This window comes from Lepidochelys olivacea (genome assembly GCF_965140295.1).
Source record: "Lepidochelys olivacea isolate rLepOli2 genome assembly, chromosome: 16".
Lineage (NCBI taxonomy): Eukaryota > Metazoa > Chordata > Testudines > Cheloniidae > Lepidochelys > Lepidochelys olivacea.
The window spans coordinates 11193746-11205873 of NC_140426.1; the positions used below are offsets into that span (position 1 = coordinate 11193746).

General features: G+C 42.6%; 1 long non-coding RNA gene across 1 annotated transcript in view; it reads right to left on the reverse strand.

The window, feature by feature from the left end:
• Positions 1-6401: 6401 nt before the first annotated feature.
• The window catches only part of LOC311531860, a 31621-nt gene continuing 25894 nt past the window's right edge, over positions 6402-12128 (reverse strand). The window contains exon 3 of the long non-coding RNA XR_014714294.1: positions 6402-6812. This is a non-coding gene — a long non-coding RNA (uncharacterized lncRNA). The remainder of the gene's footprint in view (positions 6813-12128) is intronic.

Sequence of the window (12128 nt, forward strand, 5' to 3'; positions counted from 1 at the left end):
TCCTGAACTTGACTCTTTGTTTTCACCGTCGGAATGTTTCCAACTTCATCTGTGTGTTTACTGATTTATTTATTTATTGGCATCCTTCCAAATGGTTCTCTATGCCTGGTACAATCTGCCTCAGCTCATCTGTAGGGCTTTTATCCTCTCTACAGTTTAGTCCCTTCTGCAAATCTTCTTGTTCTGCTTCCCCTGTCTGTCCTTGGATTGTGTGCTAATTGGGGCGAGGACTGTGCCTTCTTGAATGTATGTAAAGTACCTAGCCCAATGTCGGCATTGCATAGACAAATACTGCTCAATACCTTGGATCAGAGATCTTAAACATATCTACACCAAACTGGCTTTTAAAAATTGCCATGACTCTTGTTTTGTCTCTTTGCCAGTGTTTCTAAGGCATTTGTGAAACTAAATGGGGCTCTGCCCAGTGACTGATTTTAACCCTACTATTTCCTTTCATTCTTGCCGTTGCTGTGTGTCCTCTTTGGATTAAAAGGGAACTTGTTTTACACGTGTTCTGGAAGGGTTTAGCCTTCAATGGATGGGGCGAGGGGGGGAAATAACTGGCAGAGACTTTACAACATGACCAGCTAACATGATTGTAAAGATGCTCAACTGTCTATGCTAGGTGTAAAGGCATGTTTGGTATCATGTTAGCTAAATTGAATTACATAACTACATTTTTTAAAGCCTCTTTTACTTGGTCTAGATTCTCTACTCTGTCCACACGTACAGAGCCAGGTGTAGCTCCCTGATCCTTTGCCTCCCAGCCCAGATGGTCCCTGGATGCTCAGACTTCCTGCTTTAACTTCCGCCTTTGCTGTAAATTCTATAAGAGAGCTTCTACTAGTGGAGGATCAGGGATAGTACAGGTTTCCCCCCCTTACATGGGGAAACTTCAGCTGGAAATCTCCATGTAGTTGAAGGCCACTTTATGCTGCAACAGACTAGTGACTCTAGCCCATGCAGACTAGAATAAGCAGGTAAGGAGGGGCAGATTTGTGAAGGGCCTTGAAGGTGAGGACAAGAACTTAGAACTTATTTCCTGCAAATAGTTGAGCATTAGACTTGGAACAACAAAACGTGAATGAGCGTTTTCCAATTGTGCTTTGATATTGTCATGACTTTGATGGAGAAATCAACCAGAACGCACTTATCCTGACAAGATCTCTCTGACTTTGGATGCGGTTCCATTAGAAAAGGTTTCCTATCATTGTCAAGGTAAGATTGTTGATTTTTATCTCATTTGGTTTCACTTGCTTCACTTTTGCATGTAGAAAAAGACGATGCTGTGATTTTCTCCCCACTGAATAACTAGGGTGCATTAATAAGCTCTTTTTTTTTTTTTTTTTTAAAAAGGGGGGGGGTTGGGGGTGGCAGCTGCCATCCTAAAATGTGCTGACAAGCCAAATATCTTAGAGATTTCTGACTTTCTGCTGGCATGTCCTTTTATTTATGTAGGAGTCTATTTAGGTCCCAACCTTTAAAAGACAAAGTGTTTGCAACATTCAATAGACATTGCACAGCTCAATTGCTGGATTGCACACTCTTTATTACAAGGATTCTGGATACTTCACCACACTGCAAATCCAAACAGACATGGTTGATTCCATTACACTCACTCTGCATTATCAAGGCTTTCTTCACAACTATCACAGCTAGAGACTTAGGGTGAGATCCTGGTCCTGCTGAAATACCTATCCTCTTTGAGGTTGGGATTCACCTTTTTTATTTTTCAATGAAAGCTGAGACTCTAGAAAACAGAGGTGGTGTGATAAGATACCACTGCATGTTGAAATTTGGCCTTAACACAATGTCCTTCATGAAATCAGCCAACAGAAATTGTTTGTAGAGTGAGAAATTAGCATCCTTTTCTTCATGTACTTCCCCATTTCCACCTCGGAGCAAAGCGTACATGAGCTCATTTGGGAAGAGGAACAAAAGCTACTGGGGGATGGAGCTGGCCAGAGGATGACAACTCTGTTTCATGGCATCTTCTGAGGTTTTCAAATTTTTCTGTTCTGCCTTGGAATGGAAACAACCGTTTGAACCTTTCAGAAAAAATGGAATTGTCTAATGTCTGGGTTTTTGGATCAGAACTTGAGCTTTTCAAGTTGGGAAGGCCTGTCTATAGCCATGAGGCTCAGGGTGTGGTCTGTGATGTGGGAGGTCTAGGTTAAAGAGCAGAGGGTGTTGCTCTTTCTTTCTTTTTTTTTTTAAAATCACTCTGAATCGGGCAGAGGCGGGATTCAAACTGCAGTCTCCCACGTATCAGGCTAGAGCCCTAATATACAGGCTATAGAATGTGAGTGATTGAGCTCTCCTATTCTCTAAAACCTTTCCCAATGAATACTTCAGCAAAACTGACACATCTCCACAAAACATTTTGGGTTAAATAAAACAGCATACTTCTGCAAACTTTAATTTAATGAAAAATGTTCCAAACCATTTCTATTAGCAAATGCTTTGTAAAGACTCTCTGACTTCAATCCCTATATTTAAGAATGAATTAAAAAACATTATCTAAAACTTGAATTGAACATTTCCAGGAGCCCAATGGGGCTATATTGGGGGTGGGCGTGTGGGGGGGAGAGAGTTATCCATGTGCAGTATTTGCATTTTATGGTGATGCTGCAAGCACCAGGATTAAACAATAACAAGTGTTTTAAAATGACAGTTGACCCCCCCACACACACACACACACAAGAAAACAGAACACTTTGTACATGCTGAGGAGTACAGAGAAGTTCTGGCTGGGGCTAGAAACAGAAGTGCCAAAATCCCATGAGTGAGGTGGTTTCTTTACTGCACTATTTCTGGTCTGGCCAAAAGCAAGGACTATCAGAAATCTCAAGAAGTTCAGATCTGAAACTGAATCAAAAGCACATCAGAGTTGGGAATAAAGTTGCGGAGGAAAAAATTTCCAGCAAAAAATGTAGATTTTGGTCAACCAAAAGACTTCACAAATTTATACTGATTTTGCCAAATTGTTTCAGTTGGAAAAAATTTTGTATTTAAAATTCGTTTCACATTTTCTAAATGAAATGATTCAAAGTTAGCTTTATTTTTGGTAGAAATTTAAAAATGTCTTTCAATTTTTAACTGTTAAATAAGTTTAAAAAGTTTTGGTTCGAATCATTTCATTTGACCTGAAACATGTAACATGTATGTTTTGTTAGATGGCTGGTTCACTGAACACTTCAAAAATATTTTGTTTTGGGTCAACCTGAAATAGGTCCCCTCCCGCCCCCAATTTTTCAGAACTGTCACCAAACAAAAAATCTGTTTACACAGCCCTGTGTAGGATCCTACAACCAATTCTATGCTTATAATTTCAAAGGTATAGCTATACCATCATGACCATACTAGTGTAGACTCAGTTTTTATCAGCAAAAAATTGCTTTTGATGGTATAGCATCGACCAGTTTGATAAAATAAACAATACCATCAAAAAGCGATGCTTTTGTGGTGGTATAACCGAGTCTGTTAGGGGTCCGGTAGGCATAGAAATGTCTGCAAAAATCACACCTAACTGGCCTTGCTATGCTGGCAACAGTTTCTAGTGTAGACCTAACCGTAATCCCGTTTTCAGAATCACTTAGGTGATTAGGAGCTGAAGTGTCATTGAAGCTCAAGCACCATTGAAGATCTGGGCTGTCGGCACTCTAGGAGCTTGAGTCTCTTTTGATAATCTGGGTCTAACTGATTTAGACTTAGGCTCCTAAATAGCCTGTGTTGCTATGCTGGCATAACCCTCTAATGTAGACCCAGTTGGCACAGCTACCTCCAACGCATTGTAGACCAGGCCTAAGACGAGATGTTGGTTCCATTCAAACCAATGACAAATCTCCAGTTGACTCAATGGCAAAAGTAGCAGGCCATACTTATCCAGTGTTTGAATTTGGCTGTTGAAGAATTTTATGCAGCAAATGGGAAACCGGAGTTTGGATCATCCTGTCTAAGAGGGTCTAATAATACTTAGTCCTGCCTCGGTGCAGGGGACTGGCCTAGATGACCTACAGCGTTCCCTTCCAGTGCTACATTTCTGTGATTCTATGACTTACCAATATCTGAAAAGCAAAATTCTCTTTCAGACTTTGGGAGTGGCTTAGGGCAGGGTTTGGTGGTGAGATTTAAGGGAATATCTATAATGACTTACTAATGAGCTGCAAAAGTTCTATGTCTTTATAATTTATTTCTGAGGATGGAAAATGTTCCCTTGGAATGTTATATTTCCATGTAGGTTGGGGTGGATTCTAACCAGCTCTGTGTAGGGTCTTTGATCCCTCTTTGCTCCAGTCCCCCAGGCTTTAAGAAAGATCAGTCGTGGTGTGGTAGAAAGCAAATGGAAATAAAGAAAGATGAGAAATGAGAGAGGAAAGAAAATCAACAACATAAAACACTGTTTTCTTGTAAGATTTGAGGCAAGGATAAATTGCCTGTGATCTCACTTCCAAGCAATGTCAGTTTATTTGTACTGCTGCTGAACTGACCATTTTAGCCGTGGCTGGCTACTCACTTATTCTGAGGCCTAACCTGTTTGCTCTACTCTGGCATGCAAAGGGAGTTCCCTGATGACATATGTTCGGTGTTTCCCTGGCTATCTGGGGCAGGGGTCAACCAGCAGAGCTCAAGCACTGGGGTCCTGATCTGTAGCCCGATGCCATCAGTGGAAAGACACCCATTCACAGCAATGGCCTTTGGATCAGGCCTGCTGCACGCTGTTATGGCTTATATGGAAGAGATTAAACAGGTCAGAGCCTAAATAAATTTAGGTAACGAACTGGAGTGTGAAAATGCCATGAAATCAGTCTGTGGAATCTCAGACAGCAGGGCTTTTGGGAAGACTCCAAGAAAGGCAAATCCATACCATATCAAGCTTTTCCTGTATTTATAATATTTTCCTGGATGTTCTGTCTCTTCACTGCAGAAATTTGAGTGCTCCTCTTTCTGCTTCCTTTTACAAGAGTTGAAGGATGGTGTCGTGGGTAGGGCCCATGCCAAGGACTCAACACCTGGGTTCAGTTCCTGGTTCTACTGCTGACTTGTTGTGTGACCTTAGAAAGTCGCTTCAATTCTCCCCCATAAAATATGGGTAACAATACTTCTGTTCTTCTACCTAAATCTCTTCAAGGTAGGGGTCATTTCCTAGTATGTATACATGAAGTGCCTAGCACAATAGGGCCCTGACTTCAGTTGTGGTCTCTAGGTACTACTGTAGTATGAATAATTAGCATGATCACTGCTAGGACAAGCTGTGCAATCTCTGCATTTACCAGGCTGTTAAGGACCATGGTGCAATCAGCTGAGTACAAAGAGGCTGTAATCCCCCAGAAGTCCCATACACTCTGTTCCCTTTGACTTTTGACTGAAAGTGGAGTTAGTGCAGTAAATCCTACCATACCAGCCAGTGCACCCACATTTGCTATGATAACTCTCCATCTGGGAGAGTGGAGAATTTATGAAGCTTCCGCACGCTCAGTGACCAGCCTTGGTAGGAGAATTTGGAAGCCACCCAAACATCTATCTAAGCAGCTTTGAAATGTTAAACTTGAAACTTTGTGCTTTCTGAGATTTTAAACTCAAGCATTTAGTAAATGTCTGTGCAGTGGTTAAATGAAGTATTCCCGTCTGCCAAGTTACAAATCTCCAGTTTACGCCAAGATTCTCCCCCACCCCTTGAGGGAAAAAGTCTTAAAGTTGAAGTTTATTCATGGTTTTCACAGCTTGTAAATCTAAGGAAATGAGACCACTCATTTATTTTATTTTTTTTTAGATGGGTACACAATGTATGCATAGCATGATATTCAGAAATGCAACTCACTAATTTTAGATCTTGAGACCTTACACTGAGGACAGAAGCCTCCTTTGACAGGGAGCAGGTTGACAAATGGCTTGGATTTCATAAACCAAATAGATCATAGGGTGTGAATATTTTTTTTAATGTTGCTGGAGGCAAGTTCTCTGCCAATAAATCATAAGTAGCTAAAAATGGACCAGAACCACTTTCTGAAGGTGCATTGGTTTGTAAAGGGCATATGATTGCTTGGGCAGGACTCCACTTTCAGTCCACAATATTCTGTTGGTAACCAAGAGGCATCCTGTAAATAAGCAGGATTAGGCAGAAATGGTCCTGAATCAAAACTCCTCATGGAAGTGACCCATAGGCTTCAGGGAAGCACAATATTGGAGGGGGGGGGCAGTGTGTGTTGTATCTTTTTTTTAAGCTGGCTCCTGTCTCTAGACGGAGCCACATCAAACACCCAAATCTGAACAGCATTAGAACTCTAGGAAAGTTTTGATCCACTTCTAAATTTATAAAGAAACAAGGAAGTGGATATCACTTCCCATCAGTGACTCTCTGGGACTGTGACAAACTATAAATGTTTTTTGATATCCAGAATAATCTAAGGCATGGGTTCTTTACCAATAAGTCAGGAGGTATTGGGGGAGAGGCAGGAGCACCCTGCCCTTTCTATACTGCTAAATGAAAGTGAAGTCTTGGCTAGATCCTGGACATGCAAAAGTCCCAGTAAAAGAACATCTGAGAATCCCTGATCTAATCACCTATGATGATCTAGCTGCATCCAGGATAATACAGCTTGCTGCTAGTTCACCTAACCAAATTGTAGCTTAGTAGACAGAAATGAGTCCTTTTCTTTTTGTTTTGGTCCTACCCTGGTTCTCATGTCATCTTTGATCCTTCTCCTCTTGTTGCCAATTGTGGTTGGACATATTCCTGGAGGTTTCATCACATGACATAATCTTTAATTCCTGGAGATGCTGGGACAATCCTGGAGAGTTGGCAGCCCTACCTTTCAGAAAGGAAACAGATCATTGGTTAGGAGTTAGTTGTCATGTTTCCTAGTGTGATTTGATGCCCTGGAGCAGACACCAACAAGTACCCATCTTGTGCTCTGTCTTTAGGACATTGATCCATACACATTCAAGGTCATTTGCTTCCACGTTGTCAGTGATCCAGAAACAAATGTCACTTTTGACATAGAATGCCCCTCTCCTCCCCTTTTGCTTGTACAGTGACATACACAAGGCTTTTTTTAGTTATTCTTCCTGGTAATTAATTGATCTCTAAATATTCATGGTAAATAGGCCCAATGGCCTGTGATGGAATGTTAGATGGGGTGGGATCTGAGTTACTATGGAGAATTCTTTCCTGCGTATCTGGCTGGTGAATCTTGCCCATATGCTCAGGGTTTAGCTGAGCACCATATATGGGGTCGGGAAGGAATTTTCCTCCAGGGCAGATTGTAAGAGGCCCTGGAAGTTTTTCACCTTCCTCTGTAGCATGGGGCACAGGTCACTTGCTGCAGGATTCTCTGCTCCTTGAAGTCTTTAAACCACTATTTGAGGACTTCAGTAGCACAGACATAGGTGAGAGGTTTTTCGCAGGAGTGGGTGGGTGAGATTCTGTGGCCTGCGTTGTGCAGGAGGTCGGACTAGATGATCATAATGGTCCCTTCTGATCATAGTATCTATGATGTTTCTGCTTTGCAGACACTTCACATGTATGACCATCACCATAATATGGTGATGGGAACCCAAGAAATACCTTATCTAGACAAGATAAATTAGTTAGGGATAGGGGACCTGCTCCTGCCTTCTTTAATGACAAGCATGTCTATCTTGTATCCCACACTGCTTGCCTTGCTGAATCATTGGGAAGTACAAAGCTACATTATTTACACCAGCCAACTGTGCCCTTGTTTGGAAATCAAAATTGACTTGAAATTTCCCAGAAGGATGATCAATAAAACAAACTGTCACTCTGGGGTTCATTTAACCCTCCAGAGAGAGACACTTGTTCTTCTTTACAGCAGAATGGGGAAGGTTTAGGATCCCTTGGGCAAGATCTGTTTCCAGTTAATGAGAGAGCCCAAGCTGTCCAGAAATAAAATTGTCAGGTTTGTTTTTTTTATTAAAAACCTGCCTGTGTGAAGCCAATGCCTTGCAGGGTCAGACACACAGACCATTGAAGGAAGTGGGATGCTTGCCATTGACTTCAGTGGGCATTGGGTAAAGCAAATGGTGAGGTATAATGTGGATGTATTTCAACTTCAGGTCAATGACCGTGCCACTGGATTCAATGGAGCTAAGCTAATTTACGTCAGCTAATCTGGTCCAAGAAATGTTAAGTGGGTATAAAAATGAAAAATAGGTTCTCTCATCCTCTTTCTAACTTTTTTAAAGGGGGGAGGCTGAAATTTGAACTTGGCTTGAGGGCTTTTAGTTTTATTAGAATTGGATGACCCTGGGACAGCTGGTTCATAGTATTAGGCACTGGGCCTCCCACACTGCTGGTGGTACCAATGACCTCCCTCTTTTCACATAATGTTTCCTGAGGTACAGAGAGCAGCTCGCAGGTGAAGCAATGCTCAGTATTTTTGACCCCTGCTGATTTTACCAGAGGTTCTCCTTTGGTTAGGACGTCTGTCTAGCCAGCCTGAGCAACTCGGTTTGAGTTTCAGCAGCAGTCCTGTGTCACCCAACAAGAATAACACTCTACATTCCCATATTGCTTTCCCTTCAAGAATCTCAACCAACATGAATTAATTCAACTTTACAACAGCTCTCCATAGGAATTGTTATCCCTGTCCCATAAATGGGGGGAACTGAGACACAGGGAGATTACCATCATGCAGAACATCTGCTGCAGTGCATGGAAGAAAAAACAGGTCCCTGACTCTCAGTGCCCTGTTCTCACCATTCAATTGTGGTTTGTTCCATAAATCAGTGAATAAGTTGTAGGCAGGGAGGTTCTTGACTTAAGTTCACTGTTATGTCTATATGTGGGTTGACAGATGCCCCGGAAAGCCCTCAGTGCCCACAAAAATGCCAATTTAAATTAAATTTTTATTTTATGACCCTTTTTAACAACTTCCCTGTAGGCACCCACATTCCTCCCCTTGGCATCTCTCAAAGGCTAAATAAAATGTGGCAGCTTTCTTTTAAATAGCTGTCCTGCTTGCTTTCTAGTAATGCAAACTCCTTCAAGGCGTTAAGCAAATCTATCTAAAAGTTTGAGAGCCATTGTAGCCCTATGAACACTTCAAGACTCTTGCATTTGAAGTAAGCGCAGACCCTAATCCTCTGCTCTGATTCAAGGGAAGAAAATTGCCTGTAAAGTTCCCTCCTAATAAAGTGTCCTCACTGACTGCCTTTGGAAAATGAGTGAGTGTTTTTCCAAGCAGTGCTGCAGCTGTGGGAAGGCTTCTGCAATTTTGACTCATCGTGCTTATTCCCAAGTGCTGTCATTGCTTTTTCCTATATTTATTTATGTGAAATTGTTCTTAGCTTGTGTTTAGCTCCCAAGTCTGAACATATTCAGAAGTTCTTTGAATAGAAAAAATACATTGCCCCACGCCTTTCTTGATCCCTGAAATATTTAGTTCATCCAATTTCATGCACGTGAAAGATGCCTAACTGAAAGCTCTTTGAACCTCAAGTCTTCTGTTCCCATACCAAGGTTGGTGGTGTAAGTTACATACTCTGCTTATAATTACTGAAAGGACAAACAGAAGGTCAAAGATACCACAATGATCATTTAAACCTGAGCCTGTGTTCTCCTCTGAATCGGTAACCGTGCTGGGACCTGATTCTCCACTGTCCTGCATGGCATAGTCACTTACACCAATGCACAGTGAGTGCACAATCTGTATAAACCAGGGGTTTTCAAACTTGGTTGCACTGCAACCACCTTCTGACAACAAAAATTTCTACACAACCCCAGGAGGGGGGACCGAAACTTAAGCCTGCCCAAGCCACACTGCCCCAGGTGGGGGATCAAAGCCGAAGCCCAAGGGCTTCAGCCCCACGCTGGGGGCCTGTAACCTGAGCCCCTCCACCCAGGCCTGAAACCCTTGGGCTTTGGCTTCAGCCCTAGGTGGTGGGGCTCGGGCTTCAGCCCCGGGCCCAGGCACATCTAACTCCAGCCTTGGCGGCCCCATTAAAACAGGGTCGTGACCCACTTTGGGGTCCTGACCAACAGTTTGAGAGCTGCTGGTATAAACCATTCTAAAATCAGAATGGCAATGGTTATGCTCACTTTACACTAGTGTAAAGACTGCACTACACCTGGCTTCTGATTTTCATTAACACACCATATAGGCAAGCCTTCAGTGCAAGTGTACACCACTGGTCTGCGAATTCTGATATGCCTCATGTACTAAGTGACCCATGTAGACCCTGCTGGCATGCACTAAAAGTCCCTTAGTGTGCCTTAACGTAGTGCTGTTTGAAAGGGGAGTATGTTAGTACACCTCAAGGAACTTCTGAAGGGGACTATGGAAGGAAGGGGGTAATGAGGGTTTACAGAGAACCCCTATGATGGGAGAAGAATGGGGGATCCTGCTAATGAGGGGAGGGGAGAGTGGGGAACAATCAGAACCCCTGCCTTGAGGGGGAAGAATGAGGGATATTTGCATGGGGGTAGGGAAAATGGGGTGTACAGAACCTCTGATGGGGGGAAATTGGGGGATCCTGGTATGGGGGGAGGAAAAGGGAATGGGGAGCCCTCAGAACCTGGCTGGGGGAGTTGCAGGGAGTCCTTGAAGTAGAGGGGGAGGGTGGCACAAAGGGAGTATGGGTGAGGAATGGATAAATGTGGTGTTTAGATGCTGCTTGTAACTATTAGAAGTGGGAGCACTGGCTGTTGGGAGTCTGAAAAGACAGGAAACAGGAAGGGCAGGGGGAAGTTGAGGAGGTGGAGTGAGAGCTACCGAAGGTGCAGCAGCAGCCTGGTAAAGAGGTTTTCACTTTAAAAATAAAGTCCTGTTGAAGTTTGTTAGTACCTTGCCTGGTTGCTACAACATTTTGGTGACGAGGGTGGAATCTTCTGCCTCTGAACCCACCTGCACCCTTTCTGCAAAGCCCAGGTTAGCCTCCAATTGCTTTTACTGCCTGGATCCATATGTTTGAGACTTATCTGCTTGTAATCACTGCTACAGAGATTTCTGAAACAAGAAAGCGTGCTCTGCTCATCCACTGCCTTGGAGCAGAAGGGCAGCGTATATTTTACACTTTTCCCCTTGCAGATGATAAATATGAGACTGCACTCACTGCATTAAAGAACTTTTTTGTGCCAAAAGTGAATGTAGTAGCTAATCACTACAGATTTCACTAGCGTGAGCAGAAAAGAAGGGGAGACTATAATGCGGTATATTGCTTCCCTGAGGAGTCTGATTGTAACTTCTGACTTTGGGAATATGGCAGATGAGATGATTAGAGACGAGCTCGTTGAGAAAACAAACATGCTTCATGTAAGAGAATGCTTACTGCTAGAACCACAACTGTCATAAATATAAAGGGAAGGGTAAACACCTTTAAAATCCCTCCTGACCAGAGGAAAAATCCTTTCACCTGTAAAGGGTTAAGAAGCTAGGATAACCTTGCTGGCACCTGACCAAAATGACCAATGAGGAGACGAGATACTTTCAAAAGCTGGGAGGAGGGAGAAAAACAAAGGGTCTGTGTCTGTCTGTGTGATGCTTTTGCCAGGGACAAAACAGGAATGGAGTCTTCGAACTTAGTAAGTAATCTAGCTAGATATGTGTTAGATTATGATTTCTTTAAATGGCTGAGAAATTAAGCTGTGCTGAATAGAATGGATATTCCTGTCTGTGTGTCATTTTGTAACTTAAGGTTTTGCCCAGAGGGATTCTCTGTTTTGAATCTAATTACCCTGTAAGGTATTTACCATCCTGATTTTACAGAGGTGATTCTTTTTTACTTTTTACTTCTATTAAAATCCTTCTTTTCAGAAACTGAATGCTTTTTCATTGTTCTTAAGATCCAAGGGTTTGAGTCTGTGGTCACCTATGCAAATTGGTGAGGATTTTTACCAAACCTTCCCCGGGAAGTGGGGTGCAAGGGTAGGGAGGATTTTGCGGGGAAAGATGTTTCCAAACAATGCTTTCCTAATAAATAAACCCGGATAAACATTTGGTGGTGGCAGTGGAAGTCCAAGAACAAAGGGTAAAATAGTTTGTACCTTGGGGAAGTTTTAACCTAAGCTGGTAAAAGTAAGCTTAGGAGGTTTTCATGCAGGTCCCCACATCTGTACCCTAGAGTTCAGAGTGGGGAGGGAACCTTGACAACAACTTACACTAAAAAAA